The following is a 17628-nucleotide window of genomic DNA, read 5'->3' on the forward strand; positions in this document are numbered from 1 at the left end:
ACAAACCAAGGTAGGACTTTCACAGTCAATGGTAGGGCCCTGGGGAGTGTTGGAGAACAGAGGGACCTAGGAGTACAAGTACGTTGTTCCCTGAAAGTGGCGTCGCAGCAAGACAGGGTGGTGAAGAAGGCTTTTGGCATGATGGCCTTCATCGGTTGGGGCATTGAGTATAGAAATTGGGATGCTATATTCCAGTTATACAAGTCATTGGTGAGGCCGCATTTGGCATTTTGTGATCGGCTTTGGGATCCTGTTGTAGGAAAGATTTCATTAAGCTGGAAAGGGTGCAGAGGAGATTTACAAAGATGTTGCTGGGACTTGAGGGACTGAGTTATGGAGAGAGGTTGGGCAGGTTGGGACTGTTTTCATTGGAGCGTAGGAGAATGAGGGGTGATCTTATCGAGGTGTGTAAAATCATGAAGAGCACAGATAGGGTGAACGTGCACAGTCTTTGTCCCAGGGCTGCGGAACCAAGAACCCGAGGGCATAGGTTTAAGGTAAGAGGGGAACCTGAGGGGCGACTTTATCACCCAGTGGGTGGTCAGTATATGAAACGAGCTGCCAGAGGAAGTGGTTGAGGCGGGTACATTAACATTTAAAAGGCACTTGGACAGGTACATGGATAGGAAAGTTTTCGAGGGACGTGAGCCAAACATGGGCAAATGGGACGAGCTTAGATGGGAATCTTGGTCGGCATGGACCAGCTGGGCCGAAGGGCCCGTTTCCATGCTGTATGACTCTAAGACTCTTTTAATTAGGTTTAATTTAGTTAGTTTCTTTCACTTCTCTTGTCTGCACGGCTCGAACCTTCAGTCAGAGGCTGAGCCGGGTGGGGGTCCCGTCTCCTGATTGGTGAACAAGGTTGCCTCCTGCTTGGGTTCCTGGTCTAAGAGACTTGCAAAGCTAAAGCAGGCCTGTGTGAACAACAAATGTGACCCAAAAAAAGGTGTAAGCCTTGTGAAGAAATCAAAGCAGCCAGACAAAGTATTTGACATGCATCACACACCTCTAGATACTAAAGGTGGAAATCTTACACTAAGTAGTTTTACAAGAGTATGTTTTTTTTCAGTTTATGGATTGGTACAAGGCAGGGCTGATTTCTGTATCAGCTTTCAGCTAAATTTATCATCATTGCACTTGAGAGGCTGACACTTCAAAAATTTATATTGTGGGAGCTGAGAATTTTTTTTATGGAGAGACGTGTTATGATCTGGAGAAGCGTGGAAGAAACATGTGCATTGGTAGCTGATGAAATAAAATATTGGGGGGAAAAGATCAGGGCTGTAGAATAGGAGAAGGATAGTTGGATTAATTGGACAGATCTTACAAACATAAATATAAACTGCGTGATCAACACACACAAAATGCTGGAGGAACTCAACAGGTCAGGCAGCATCTATGGACGGAAATAAACTGGTGTCCTGATGAAGGGTCTCGACCCAAACATCGACTGTCCTATTTCCCTCCATAGATGCTCCCTGAACCTGCTGAGTTTCCTCCGAGTTTGTGTGCGTTGCCCCAGATTCCAGCATCGGCAGAATCTCTTGTGTCATAAGCTAAGTGATTACCTTTTCTGCCATGTTGTTCAATAACCAAATGCCATTCAAGATTATTTGAGACATAATCTGAAAAAAATATTTTAATTCATTTTGTGTCGAATACAGTTGACTATATACCCATTCCATTTTCCACAAAGTTGTAAAATAGTTTGTTACTGAATATTTGATTTTGTTTCAAATAAGATGACAGGGTCTGGATGCAAAGTTAATTAGCAGAGTCAATCACTGAAATCCCTCAGCCCTGATCCAACTTGATTAAAGCCTTGTGGTGAATATTTTTAAATGGTTTTCAGGCTGACAGTGACCAATGTGAATGGTAATTAAATGTTCCAAGATTATTGATTTATTAATTAAGTTCTCATTTTCTTTCCTTCAAGATTTAGCCTTTAACCCATCATTGCAATCACATAAGTGCCAAATCACACATTGTACAAAGTGATTACATCCCCACATTTATTTTGTAGTTCTGTCCTGACCCAAGACAAAAATAAACCAAAGCTACACTGAAGCAAGATATAAAATGTAATTTTAGTCCTGCTGTACACTTCTCAATCTTCATTTTCTCTCTCGCCTCCAGTGTCACAGCAGCAGAGACCCAAGTTCGATCCTGACCTCAGGTGCTGTCTGTGTGGAGTTTGCACATTCTCCCTGTGACCTCTTGGCTTTCCCCTCGGTGCTCCAGTTTCCTCCCATATGCCAAAGACATGAGGATTGGTCTGTTAACTGGCCACTGGAAATTGCCCTTGGCGTGTAGATGGGCGGAAGGATCTGGGGGGAATTGATGGGATTGATGTCAGATTAGTGTTGCTGATGGTCGGCATGGACTCGATGGGCTGAAGTGTCTGCTTCCTTGCTCTATCTCACTATAACTTTATGACTCTTCTTAGAGATGATTGAAACTCATTCTGGGCAAGAGTTCCACAGGCAGCTGTTGCATTGGGTCTGAGTAATCCAGAAGAACACGTTGCAAAGTCACTTTGGGCTCAGTGTGTATCCTGGCTCGATCTTGACTTTACCCAATATTGAGATGCTTTTGCCTTCTAGAAATAATGACCAAATAGTAGTTTCAAGCCCTGAACACCAATTATCTTCATTCTGCTTGTTTCCATCAATAGCCTGACTGAGGACCACTAAACACTGCACAGAACAGCAACCACATCTACAACTTCACTGGTTGTCATGGCTCATCTTCACCCTGTCCTAAACAGCTTCACATCATGGAGAATATTTAATTGAGATCTTTAAGGCTTTTAAAATGAGATGAGTGCATTAATGCGTCAGTTCATAGTTTAATGATGTCATATTTCAGGGTTAATGGCAAAAACATTAATAAACATTTTCGCCACAAATTATTCATTGACTACAGCTTAGGCCCTGTAACATCCATCATACAGATATAAGAGAATATCACATCACAGGTGGATACGCCCTCAATGCCCTTTGGAGCCTGATTCTCCATTTAATAAGATCACAGCCAATCTTCTATAGCTGAGCTTCTACTTGACTATTGTTCCTCAGTTCTATTAATTCTGGTCGCCTCACTACAAGGAAGGATGTGGAAGCCGCAGAAAGGGGTGCAGAGGAGAATTACAAGATGCTGCCTGGAATGCGGAGCATGCCTTATGAAAGCAGGTTGAGGGAACTCGGCCTTTTCTCCTTGGAGTGACAGCCGATGAAGGGGGACCTGATAGAGGTGTATAGATGATGAGAGGCATTGATCGTGTGGATAGTCAGTGGTTTGTCCCCAGGGCTGAAATGGTTGCCACAAGAGGACACAGGTTTAAGGTGCTGGGAGGAGGTATAGAGGGAGATGTCAGTTTTTTTATTCAGAGAGTGGTGAGTGTGTGGAATGGGCTGCCGGCAACAGTGGTGGAGGCGGAATACGATAGGGTCTTTTAAGAGGACTGTTTGGATAGGTACATGAGCTGAGAAAAATAGAGGGATATGGGTAAGCCTAGTAATTTGCTAGGGTAGGCACATGTTCAGCACAGCTTTGCAGGCTGAAGGGCCTGAATTGTTGCCGTAGTTTTTCTATGTTTCTATGTTACTTATGAGCTAAAAGGTACTAGGACAGGTACATGGACAGGAAAGGTTGGATATGGGCCAAAGGTGGGCAATGAGACTGGTTTAGATGGGAATCTTGGTCGCATGGACCAGTTGGGCCGAAGGGCCTGTTTCCGTGCTGTGTGACTCTATGACGCTAATAGTTCAACCCAAGTGCTGTGTTTATTAACCAGTGGTAATGATATTTGGCCCCTGTACCCCTGGAGGAGAACAAAGAACAGAAACATACCAGGTTCATTTCTCCTGACAGCTGACAACGAAGTTCTGCAGAATGAATGCTTGTTCAGATTGATAAACTACGAGATTTTTTGCCACATCTGAGCCAACACTCTTGTTATTTAAGATTTAAGATATCTTTATTAGCCACATGTACATCGAAACACACAGTGACAATGCATCTTTTGTGTAGAGTGTTCTGGGGCAGCTCGCAAGTGTCACCACACTTCCGGCGCCAACATAGCACGCCCACAACTTCCTAACCCGTACATCTCTGGAACTGGGAGGAAACCAGAGCACCCGGAGGACCCGGAGCACACGGGGAGAATGCACAAACTTCCAACGACAGCAGGCCAGAACCGAACCCGGATCGCTGCGCGCTGCAATAGTGTTAAGCCAGCCTGGTACACTCCAGTCAGAGAAATAAGGAGGGAGGTGTGAAAGTGAGAAGTTGTTTGTCATCATCTATGAGCATCTTTATTGGAGGAAGGAGAGGGAAGTGACACCAGGAGGATTAGCGCTAACAATGACGGACGTACTTGTGGGAACAGTAAGTGGGCGATTTTGCAGATCTTTCATTGCTCCAGCTCTTTGAAAGTTCTGCAATATAATGATCCTTTACATTGGGGTCAGATTGTGCATTGTCTTCAGTGTCACGTTCCACAGTTAATACTGGTTTCCGCTTTTGTTGTCATTGTGCACCTTTTGACCACAGGATAATCCGGGAGGGATATATGGGATCTTCAGCTTTGCGTATTTCTACTCAGGTTACTCTTCCCATTGACACACTGTTTTCCCAGACAATCCTTTCATTTTAGTTTTGGACTTAAGGAAGTCATTGTGGTGCCACCATCGGTTGTATCTACAGGAGGTGTTGCTTCAAGAAGGCAACATCCATCATCAAAGATCCCCACCATCCAGGCCATGCCACCTTCTCGCATCAGGCAGGAGGTACAGAAGCCTGAAGTCCCACATCACCAGGTTCAAGAACAGCTACTTCCCTTCAACCATTTGGTTCTTGAACCAACTGGTACAACCCTAATTACCGCAATAGTGAGACCACTTTGATCACTTTGCACTAAAATGGACTTCGTTTTTTTTTTGTTTTAATTGTGTGCTTTCCTGTATAAATTGTGTATAATTTATGTTTAAATCATGTTTTTCTTGAGAAATCTGCTTATCTGATGCTATATGCCTGTGATGCTGCTGCAAGTTAAGTTTTTCATTGCACCTATGCACACATGCAAGATAAGGATAATGTATCTTTAATTAGTCACATGTACGTCGAAACACACAGTGAAATGCATCTTTGCGTAGAGTATTCTGGGGGCAGCCCTCAAGTGTCGTCACGTTCCCGGCACCAACATAGCATGCCCACAACTTCCTAACCCATACGTCTTTGGAATGTGGGAGGAAAACTGGAGCACCCGGAGGAAACCCCACACAGACACGAGGGAGAACGTACAAGCTCCTTACAGACAGTGGGCCAGGAATTGAACCCGGGTTGGCTGGGCGCTGTAATAGCATTACGTACTTGTGTAGATGACAATAAACTCGACTTTGGACTGTGACCTTGGATGGGAGTGGGCACAAGGACAGGGCAAAGATTGAATAGAAATGGTCTCTCCTGAGGTAGAATATACTCTGGACATGTGTCTAAGTAATGTTAACCTCATGCCCACTGGGAAGGAAGACTTTGGCTTAGTTCCCAATTGCTGCCAGTACCAAAGATTGATGACTGCTTTGGTGTTACACGATCCTTAATAAAAGTGCAGTGTCCAAATGACAACACATCCATAAAAGAGTGATCGAATTCAATTTCAGGGAGCATTTACTGTTGACTGTGCATTGAAGACAGCAGTTGGATTCAATCTGGAGCCAAAAGGTGGCCTTAGAACATGTGAACCAAAGAGTAGAGAGAAGACTAATTAGTCCAACTAACCTGTCCATCCTGACAGAGGTTTGGCAGCACATGCAGATGGATCAATGTGATCTCCAAGGAGAAACAAATTATACTTCTGAGCCCATTCTGGAAAATAATTTCAAAATTCTTTTTCTCTGGTAAATCTGCTTGCGAATCCAAAACAACTCAGCTTTCTTTCTGAGCATATTTGTTACTCCTTGATTTATCCTGTTGAAGGATTGTCTTGGGAAAAGGCTGTGTTTTAGTTTTTTGGATAAATGCTTCCTGAAAACTTGAGGAGGCAGAGATTCTTTGTGAACATTTGTAGCTAAAGCACTGGCTAAAATTGATAGGTTTTTCAAATCCGATCCACTGTCTTAGTGAAGCTGAGTTTCTCCACAGATGCTGCCTACCCTGCTAATATTACCAGCATTTTGTAATAATTTTTCTGTAATTTCCTGAACATTATAATTGTCATTCATGATAATGGCACTTTTTCCCATTTACTGTGTGAGAAGTGTCACCTATCTGCTTCTTACTTTCAATGAAGCAAACAAAAAGCAAAATTAATATCTCACACTTTCCCCGAACAAATCAATTGTCAAGCACATTATACATGACTTCTGCTCAAGCAATTCAGTGCACTCATCTCAAACATATTGCAAATGAGTGCTTATGTGCTGTATTTGAATTATTCATGCCTGCGTTCATTCTTAAGAAATATTACCAAATAATTTTTATGAACCATTCAAGGGTTGAACACCTGAAGGGTGCTTATCCTAATAAATTAACTTGTGTAGTTTCTAAAGATGATGATTTAAATATTTTCATTATCATAATAGAAAGTCAAATGTTTCATAATTCAAATGTTTAACAAGCTCAGGTTAAGAGAGTTACTGGGGGGTTGGGTGAGGTGGTGTTTATTACGACTTTCCTCAGCACTACCTGCTACCAATTGCCTCTGGTACCAACACGGCCAATTCTTTGCCAAGTGTCAATGTGGAATAGTTGCTTCCAGGCTCTGGTATCACCACTTTATAACCAGTACCTTCAACAACTGAAGCCAAGAGCTTCCCACAGGAAGGTGAGGTGGAGTTCCACCTCAGTGCCCAGCAGCTCAGATGTAGACACTTGGGTAGGCACGGTAGTGTAGCGGTTAGCGTAACGCTTTACAGTGCCAGAAACCCAGGTTCAATTTCCGGCTGCTGCCTGTAAGGAGTTTGTACGTTCTCCCCATGGACTGCGTGGGTTTCCTCCGGGTGCTCCGGTTTTCTCCGGACATTCCAAAGACATACAGGTTAGGAAGTTTGTGGGGCATGCTATGTTGGCACCGAAGCATAGCGACACTTGTGGACTGCCCCCAGAACACTACGTACATCTTTGGAATGTGGAGGAAACCAAACCAAACAAACCCTGGTATGTCCTTCGTGGGTCAACGATAAGTTTTGTCTGCATGCCTTTGGATGGTTAGGTTACATTTAACATGCTGCCTAAATGGTAGTTGTTTTTCTTGTTGTGGATCATTGCTACCCCTCAATCCTGCCTTTACAAAAGGTCCAAAACTTGTTTGTGTCCTGGACAGAACAGAGAGCTACCCCCCTTCTGTCTGCTGTCTTCATTTGAATGGATTAATGGCAGAGAAGGAAACACAAAACAAGGTTGCAGGAAATAAAACAGAAAATATTGGAAAGGCTCCTCAAGTCAGGCAAACATTTTGTGGGAAGACGAATAGAACTGATGCCTCAGATTGATAATCTTTCAACAGCACTGGCTACCTGGGCCTGCTGATATTTAAGTGAAAAAATATATAAATAACCAATAACTAATACCAGGTCTTAAGAGAAGAAGGATTACATTCTGAGGTAATATAAGGTCAGTTTTAATGTTGAGCTGATGTTGACCCCTGATGCGAACACATTGATTTGACTGTAATTATCACTTGAGTCTTTGCAGGACTTGCACTGATTGCTATTGGAGGTGTTCTTGGGGAATAGTGGACTTGGTCATGCTTCCAATGGACGCCTCTGATGATTAGCCTCTGTGCCACACTGAAAAATGTGCGAAGTCCCAGCAAGGGTTCCTGAGAGAAAAAAGCTGACAACTTATCAACAGTCCTGAATTTGAGGCGAAGGACGTGCGTTTTGCACAGATGCACCAGCTGTAAAGGCTTCCCATTAAACAGGGAAATGCAATATACTGGCTGGTAAATCAGAATGCAGCGAGAGTGACTTTGGAATGATGCCATTGAGGACTGTGGATATTATCTGCTGTCGAAAAGGGTTCACATTGCCAATCTCTTCCAAAGTTGTCGTCGTGAAACAAAGCCTCTTCTCTTCCTTTGTACATTTTCCAGTTTAATGGCAGCATCTAACTGTTGCCTTTGCCATTTCACTTCCTACTGGTGGGTTTCTTCCCCCACACCTCCATTCCAATTTATGTCGGAAGTCTGTTTCTTTCTCCTCAGTTCAGTAGCAGTCTTCTCCCTGCAGGGCCAGTCCAGATGAAGGGTCTCGACCCGGAACGTCGACCGTCCATTTCCCTCCTCAGATGCTGCCTGACCCACTGAGTTCCTCCAGCGTTTTGTGTGTTGCTCCAGATTCCGGCATCTGCATTCTCCTGTGACTCCAGTTTTCTCCCTACCTTGGTTTGCCCAGTGGTCTTCTCCCTTTTCTTTCTTTTTTTCTGTTTACTTCTCCTACCAATTCCAGGGACACATATCAGGTCCTCTAGTTCTTGCCAAGTTGACAACTGCCATCAGATTTTACTTCTAATTCTGTTCACAATGGCATATTTTTTCTTGGCTAACAGAACATAGAACAGTACAACACAGAACAGGCCCTTCAGCCCACAATGTTGTGCCGACATAGCTATTCCCTCCTACCTACAGATGGTCTCTGACCATGAGAGTTGTAATGAGATGTCATTGACCTAAGTCATTAGCCTGTGTTTCCTCCCTCCATAGATGCTGCCTGACCTGCTGAGTGTTCTCAGCATTTTAGCCTTTATTTGTGGATGTGCTTTTGTTGAGGATACAATACCATTATTGTCATAAAGATTCCTCTTCAAGGCATACAGTAAGATCTCCCAACAATCCAAGCTGACACAGCCGGTGAGACAAACAGGAAAATTCTCAATATCTGTGGTCGTGCGTAAGATCTCAGTGTTGTTTTGAAAACCGCAGCTGTCCTATTCACTGATAAAGTCCACTGTTCTGATCCCCACATTTGCTCATAGGTTTAAATTGAGCAAGTTAGTATTGTTTATTATTGGTATTGGTTTATTATTGTCTCTTGTACCGAGGTACAGTGAAAAGCTTGTCTTACAAATCGATCGTACAGGTCCATTCATTACACAGTGCAGTTACATTGAGTCAGTACAGAGTGCATTGAGGTAGTACAGGTAAAAACAGTAACAGTACAGAGTAAAGTGTCACAGCTACAGAGAAAGTGCAGTGCAATAAGGTGCAAGGTCACAACAAGGGTAGATCGTGAGGTCATAGTCCATCTGATTGTATAAGGGAACCGTTCAATAGTCTTGTCCAGTGGGATAGAAGTTGTCCTTGAACCTATTGGTACGTGTCCTCAGGCTCCTGTATCTTCTACCCGATGGAAGAGGAGAGAAGAGAGAATGTCCTGGGTGAGTGGGGTCTTTGATTATGCTGGCTGCTTCACCAGGACAACGAGAGGTAAAGACAGAGTCCAAGGAGGGAAGTTGCCACTGTACTGAAAATAGCACCCAAGTGGCTTATTTTGTCTGTTACACCAATACTGCTCCTAAATGTTGGCCTACTGACAATGAAGTCATTGCCAAGCTACTTGGCAGGAGATGTCAGTCAAGAAAGTCAAGAGAAATGTTGGAAATTCAACTTGGAACAAGAACTGCAGAGTATCGATATAAGCACAGTGCACAGCCACAGTATATTTCTTCATTTTGTAAGGGCAATAGTTGTTGAGAAATCCATCAGTTGGTGATGTAAAAATGGTATAAATATTCTTAACTGAAGTGCAGCCTCATCCATTAAGGTGAGGATCTGCAGAACCAGTGTCGAACTGCTTTCTTTCACAGGGGCAGGAAAACAATGGGGTTACTGGACAATAAAAAGACAATGGTTCCATATAGTTTCTGCCATCCTGATACATAGACCATAAGATACAGGAGCAGAATTGGTCCATTCGGCCCTTAAAGTCTGCCGGGCCATCATCATGGCTGATTTTTTTCTTCTCAACCCCATTCTCCTTCTCCCTGTAACCCGTAAGCCCCCTTACCAATCAATCTCTGCCTTAAATACACCCCAATGACTTGTCTCCATAGCCGCTCTGTGGCATTTGATTCCACAGATTCACCAGCCACATGCTTGATAACGGAATGATAAGTGGAGTTATTATCCAAACTCAATGGATAAGTCTGCAACAGAACCAAGGAGGACATAAAGAACACACCGGTCATGGAGAGCTTCTGGAGGATGTAGTAGAGGCAGCAAAATTATGACATTTAAAAGCACTTGGACAGCAAAATGGGCAGGAAAGGTTTAGAGGGATATGGGCCAAACGCAGGCAGATGGGACTTGCCCCATTTGGCAACTTGGTCAGCATATACGAGTTGGGCCGAAGGGCCTGTTTCTGTGCTGTGTAACTCTGTGAGTGGAACCTAAGGTCTCAGTAGCACTTGCAGTTGTGTTAAAAATCCCCAGCCTGCATCATCCAGGATGCTTGTGTTGGGAATCATGGGAGAATAATTTTCTTTCCTTATTGCAGATATTCCTCATTTTTGCACTGTGTTTCCAGAAAGTGGGGAATCAGCTCTTCCAGTGATTCCTGATGTGACAGGAAGCTGCATTAGGAAGTGAGTCAGTATGTGTCTGAGCTGAAAAAATGTGATGATGCTGAGTGCAGAGTCCACAGAGTGTAGAGTTGAACCCATTCTCTGTGTAATGAATTGACCTGTACGATCGGTATGCAAGCAAGTTTTTCACTGTACCTCGGTACAAGTGACAATAATAAACCAATTCCAATACCATTCCAGAGAACTAAACTTAAGCCAAGTCTTATACTGTGGTTATAAGTGTCAATCAATACCCTCTGTTAAGGGAGATTATATGAAATCAACCTATAATGCAAAGACTAATTTACTTATCTACTTTGGTCTCTTTCTGAACGGATTCAGCTGTCAATAGTCCACTATTTTGAGCTGTGGGCTCCTCCCCCCCCAACCAAGGAGGAGATACTTCCAGCTAATGAAGCAGATTAAACGCAGTTATTGTATTTAAATGGACCACATTGATTCCAGGAGTAACTTCTAACAGAGATTAGAATTCTACCAAGGATTTTCCAAACACAAGTACAATTCTTACAAACTAGAAAAACGTACCAATGAGTTGCAGATGAACGAGTCATCTGTCACAGAAAGAAGGATCTGGGAAGAGATCCTTCTCAGGTCAAGTTTGAGGATGGACTCTATGTCTTCATCTCTGTAACTTCTCCCTACCCTTACTCCCTTCTAATATTTATATTTTTATTTTGCCAGTCACCTCATGACGACCTTATCTGCATGTGATGTTCCCATTGATCAGGTCAGATGACAGGAACCTTAGATTAACACAGTGTTGTTTCTTCTGATTAGGTTGCAGTCTCAGTTAAATCAACAGTCCGCTTCCTGAGCCTGGACGGGATTGTTTCTCAAGAGGATGGCTAAAGAGTACTAGTTAGAGATTAACAACAAACGTCTTGAACCTTGAACAGTTTCTTCTGCTGTGCTAAAAAGCTGAGTCTAGCAGGAAGCCTCCAGAGCCTGGTTAGTGAGTATCCATCACAAAGGAAGTGTAGGTGCAGGGTGAGTCAGTTTCAATGGGATTTATTACTGACTTTTGACGGGGTCAGGCATCCCTCCAGTCAGAGACAGGATAATGGTGGGCGTATGGCATTCACTGCAAAGGTTTTTTGTCTTCATTCAAGGGATGTGGCTTCCTGAACCACTGCAGTCCTTTGTGAGTCTGTGGAATTCCAATGTCAAATGTAAGGGGACAGTGCACAGTTAGTGGCAGCACCTTTAACAGTGTTGATGTTCAGACGGATCTTGGGCTCCAAGTCCATAGCTCCCTGAAAGTGACCGCACAGGTTGACAGGGCGGTAAAGAAGGCATGTAGCATGCTTGCCTTCATGAGTCGAGGCATTGAGTTCAAGAGTCGGGAAGTTAAGTTGCAGCTTTATAAAACTCTACTTCTGTCGCATCTGGAGTATTGCATTCAAATTTGGTCACCCCATGAAAGGAAGGGTGTAGAGGCTTTGGAGAGGATGCAGAAGAGGTTTACCAGGATGCTGCCTGGATTAGAGGGCATGTGCTATAAGGAGAGATTGGACAAACTTGAGTTGTTTTCTCTGGAGCAGCGGAGGCTGAGGGAAGGTCTGATCGAGGTTTATAAGATTATGAGAGGCATAGATAGAGTAGACAGCCGGTATCTTTTCCCAGGGTTGAAATGTCCAATTACCAGAGGGCATGCATTTAGGAGAGAGGGGGAAAGTTCAAAGGAGATGTGCAGGGCAAGTTTTTTACATAGAGAGTGGTGGGTGCCTGGAATGCGATACCAGGGGTCGTGGTGGAGGCAGATACGATAGAGGTGTTTAGGAGGATAGGCACACAGATGTGCAGAGAATGGCAGGATAGGGACATTGTGCAGGCAGAAAGGATGTTTAGTTCAGCATTTAATTACTTGTTTAATTAGTTCCGCACAACACTGTGGGCCGAAGGGCCTGTTCCTGTGCTGTAACTGTTCTGTGTTCAATATTCAGAAGGGCAAAATCTAGTGCATCTTTAGTGCACTAAAGATCCTGTTTGTGAACATTTCATTCAGGGATCAGGATTTTTATTTTCATGCTGGTTGTTTTCAAAGGAGAGAGACATTTTAATTTGCTTCTCAAGTGTGATTCCTCCAGCACCCTTGTGTTCCTTCAGCATCAACTGCCCAATGGTGCATTATGGTCGTGAAATCAGAGTTCCTTAATGCGATCATTAAATATTAATTAGCAGCACAGTGATCTGGAAAATGTAAAATATTTTTTTCTTGCTCATTAAGCTGAAACAACATAATGGCTGATAAATATAGTCTTTGGTTAGTTGGATGAGCTTCAGGGCAACAATTGTAACATAAGATAAGATATTTATTTATTTATTGGTCACATGTACATTGAAACACACAGTGAAATGCGTCTTTTTGCATTATAAATATGAGAATGTGCTGGGGGCAGCTGGCAAGTGTCGCCACGCTTCCAGCGCCAACATAGCACACCCACAACTTCCTAACCCGTACATCTTTGGAATGTGGGAGGAAACCGGAGCACCCAGAGGAAACCCACACAGACGCGGGGAGAACATACAAACTCCTTACAGACAGCGGCGGGAATTGAACCCAGGTCACTGGTAATGTAATAGCGTTACGCTCACCGCTACAGTACTGTGCCACCCTTAGTAAATGCTTTCAAGAATAACTTAAAATAACACATCTTTGAGAACACATCTGTTGGACCACTAAAGGGTGATTGGTAATTCATTTCAGCTGAGCCATCTAAAAGGAGTGAGTTGCATCCGCATCTTCTTCCTTTCACCACCTTGGACAAGAATATAAAAGCAAGGATGCACTGCTGAGGCTTTATAAGGTGTTGGTCAGACTGCATTTGGAACATTGTGAGCAATTTTGGTATTGGTATCGGTTTATTATTGTCACTTGTAGTGAGGTACAGTGAAAACTTGTCTTGCATATCGATCGTACAGGTCAATTCATTGCACAGTGCATTGAGGTAGTACAGGGTAAAAACAATAACAGAATACAGAGTAAAGTGTCATAGCTACAGGGAAGCGCATTGCAGGTAGACAGGGTACAAGGTCAAATGAGGTAGATTGTGAGGTCAAGAGCCCATCTCATCGTACAAGGGAACTGTTCAATAGTCTTATCACCGTGGGATAGAAGCTGACGTTTTGTGCCCCGTATCTAAGGAAAGATGTGCTGGCCCTGGAGAGGGTCCAGAGGAGGTTCACAAGAATGATCCCGGGGATGAAAGGCTAAACATGTGAGGACTGTTTGACGTCTCTGGGCCTGTACTCTATGGAGTTCAGAAGGATGAGGGGGGCTCTCATTGAAACCTCCCAGATACTGAAAAGCCTGGATAGAGGGGACATGGAGAGGATGTTTCCATCAGTGGGAGAGTCTAGGATCTGAGGGCACAGCCTCAGATATCCCTTGAAAATTGAGATAAGGAGGAATTTCTTCAGCCAGAGAGTGGTGAATCTGTGGAATTCATTGCCACAGAGGGCTGTGGAGGCCAAGTCATTGGGTCTATTTAAGACAGAGGTTGATAAACCCTTGATTGGTAAGGAGGTTAAGGGTTATGGGGAGAAGGCAGGAGAATGGGGTTGAAAATGGGGTTCAGCCATGATTGAATGGCGGAGCAAACTCGATGGGCTGAATGGCCTAATTCTGCTCCTATATCTTTTGGTCTTACAGTCAGCCCTACATCATAACATTCAACCATCTCTGAAACAGCTCAACACATTTTACTTCTGTTACCACGCTAAGAAGGACATTCTGTCTATAACTTTGTGTCAATGAAACTCTCTGGATATTGGTCCTACATTTTCCTTGTGTCAGTTTGAGCTTTTGTTGCTTTATCTTCTGGTTAGTTTCTTGACATCTAAGGCTGAGAGGCTCAGGCAAGTATCTTCCATAACAATCCTCTGCTTTAAGGGTTTAGTCATGCCGCTTTTGTCTGCAGCGCTAAATATCTCATTCTTTTATTGCTGAGAAAATCCTAATATAATGTTCATAATCTAGGCTGACTCGAGCCAGAATCACTGAATTCTACTCTATCATTTCAGTCACATAGGCTACCAATTTCCATGTTTATTGAGCTCTGCCGTAACTGGGCAGGTACTGCACCTTTGACCTCTTCTGTTGGTTCTTTCAAATGATATGTGCCTGGTACATTATTTCTTGCAATTGTGCTCGTGTTTATCCATTTTGAGCACTATCCTCCCACTGTTGCTCACCCAGGTGTTTCAACTGTCTTACCAGACCTAGTTGTGCAGTTACATTGCCGAGCATTGAGTTTTTGAACTAAAATCATTGTCCCAAAACTTGGCAAACCAAGGCAGTTCATTCTTCAATTTTTTTCTCCTCTTTCTGCCACCTCCCCCCCACTAACACTCTCCGTGCCACCATCAGGGACCCCCACCATCTGGGACGTGCCCTCCTCTCGGTGCTGCCATCAGGCAGGAGGTACAGGAGCCTGAAGACCCACACCTCAAGGTTCAACAACAACTTCTTCCCCACTGCGATCAGGGTTTTGAGCCCACCTGAAAAACCCTACTATATCAGACTATATTTCTTTTTCTGTCTCTCAGCTTGCACTTGGTGCTGTTATGTTTATTTTGTCATGTAAGTTATATTTAATTTATGTTAATTCAAGTTTATGTTAACTTATGATTGTCAAGTTTGTAATGTCCTGTGCTACTGCTGCAAAAAGCTCATTTTCATGGCATTTTTACCCTGGGTATATCAGCCTACAACAATAAACTTGAACTCGAGATCCTTCACCCCAGCACTCCCCCAATAACTAACCCTCACCCTGAATTCTCTTTAAGCCTCGTTGACTGCCTCGGTGAAAGCTGAACCGTCGTTATCTTTCGACCTTGTAAGACTTTTCACATATCACTTCCCATTAAATGGATTCATCAGCTGGGATCTTTCAAGTGTGATCTGTGGTTTGTCAGGTGCATGACTAAATGTGCCCAATACATCACAGGCACGTCCCTCCCCACCATTGGGAGTATCTACAGGAGGTGCTGCTCAAGAAGGCAACATCTATCATCAAAGATCCCCACCATCCAGGCCATGCCATCTTCTCACAGCTACCATCAGGCAGGAGGTACAGAAGCCTGAAGTCCCACACCGCCAGGTTCAGGAACAGCTACTTCCCTTCAACCATTCGGTTCTTGAACCAACCGGCACAGCCCTAATCACTAGAGTTTAGCAACACTATGACCACTTTGACCATCTTGCACTAAAATGGACTTTGTTTGGTTTTGTTCCAATTGTGATTTCTGGTAAAAATTTGTGTTTAATTTATGTTTAATTTATGTTTTTCTCGTGAATGCTGCTTATCTGATGCTATGTGCCTGTGATGCTGCTGCAAGTAAGTTTTTCATTGCACCTTTGCACACATATGACAATAAACACAACCTTAACTTTAACCAATGGCTAATCCTCAAGATTGTACTGAGAACATAGACTATGACCGGCAAATAATCAGATGCAGTGCCAAAGTTAATTGTTTTCACATGGTTTAACTATCTTGTGACACAACCAGCACCTCTGGCTCACCAAATGGTTCTGCAATGCATCATCACCGTCATCTTTCCCAACAACCTTAATACTTCCTGAGAAGAAATTAAACTAAGAAGGCAACAGAATGAGGTGCCAGCAGCACTTGGTTTGAAGGGTACTACTTTGACCAATTTACAGGTTATTCAGCCTTATGCATAACTTCTACTTCACACTTAATCACTTTTGTTTATTTGGGATTGATAGAATGAAAAAAGTCAAGGATGGAAAATACTATGATTCCTTTCCATTATTTTCTGTCATTGATTATGGAGGGAATGCAACCTTTCAACAGCTGGGACTGTATCCAACACTGCAGCTCAAATATATTTTATAAATTTTACTCTCAGTGTAGAAGACTGGCGATGGATACAGCGTGATATAGATCAGCTGCAGATGTGGGCAGAGAAATGGCAGATGGAGTTTAAGCCGGATAAATGTGAGGTGTTGCACTTTGGTAGGAGTAATGTCAAGAGGCAGTACACTCTTCAGGGCAAGATCCTTAACAGTGTTGAAGAGCAGAGAGACCTTGGGGTACAAGTCCATGGCTCACTGTAAGTGGCTACATAGGTAGACAGGGTTGTTAAGAAGGCTTATGGAATGCTTGCTTTCATTAATCGAGGTATTCAGTACAGGAGTCAAGAAGTTATGTTACATCTCTATAGAACTCTGGTTAGGCTGCATTTAGAGTATTGCGTGCAATTCTGGTCACCTCACAAGAGGAAGGATGTCGAGGCTTTAGAGAGGGTGCAGAGGAGGTTTACCAGGATGCTGCCTGGATTAGAGGGCATGTGCTATCAGGAGGAACTGGACAAACTTGGGCTCTTCTCTCTGGAGCGGTGGAGGCTGAGGGGTCATCTGTTGGAAGTGTATAAAATTATGAGGGGCATAGATAGGGTGGACAAGCAATATCTTTTCTCCATTATTGAGTGATCCAATACCAGAGGGTATGCATTTAAGGTAAGGGGGGTAGGTTCAGAACAGACGTGAGGGGTACGTTTTTTACTGAGAGAGGGGTGGATGCCTGGAATGTGTTGCCTGATAGGGTGGTGGAGGCAAATTCATTGGGGGCTTTTAAGAGGGGCTTGGATGGGCACATGAATGAGAGGAAAATGGAGGGATATGGACATTCTGTAGGTAGGAGGGATTAGCCATGTTGGCTCAACATTGTGGGCCGAAGGGCCTGTTCTGTGCTGTACTGTTCTATGTTCTCTGTACCTGTAAATAAGCCAGTGTACATGCACCTGTCTACATCAATGGTGCTGAGGTCGAGAAGGTTGAGAGCTTCAAGTTCCTGGGAGTGAACATCACCAACAGCCTGTCCTGGTCAAATCACGTGGGTGCCATGGCCAAGAAAGCTCCCCAGCACCTCTACTTCCTCAGAAGGCAAAAGAAATTAGGTTTGTCCCCTTTGACTCTCACCAACTTTTACCGATGCACCATAGAAAGCATCCTATCTGGGTGGCTTGGTATGGCAACTGCTCTGCCCAGAACTGCAAGAAGCTGCAGAGAGTTGT

General features: G+C 43.6%; 1 protein-coding gene across 1 annotated transcript in view; it reads left to right on the forward strand.

Moving 5' to 3' along the window:
• The window catches only part of LOC127575302 (CUB and sushi domain-containing protein 1-like), a 2402828-nt gene that overhangs the window by 1149001 nt on the left and 1236199 nt on the right, over window positions 1-17628 (forward strand).

This window comes from Pristis pectinata, chromosome 10, assembly GCF_009764475.1.
Source record: "Pristis pectinata isolate sPriPec2 chromosome 10, sPriPec2.1.pri, whole genome shotgun sequence".
Lineage (NCBI taxonomy): Eukaryota > Metazoa > Chordata > Chondrichthyes > Rhinopristiformes > Pristidae > Pristis > Pristis pectinata.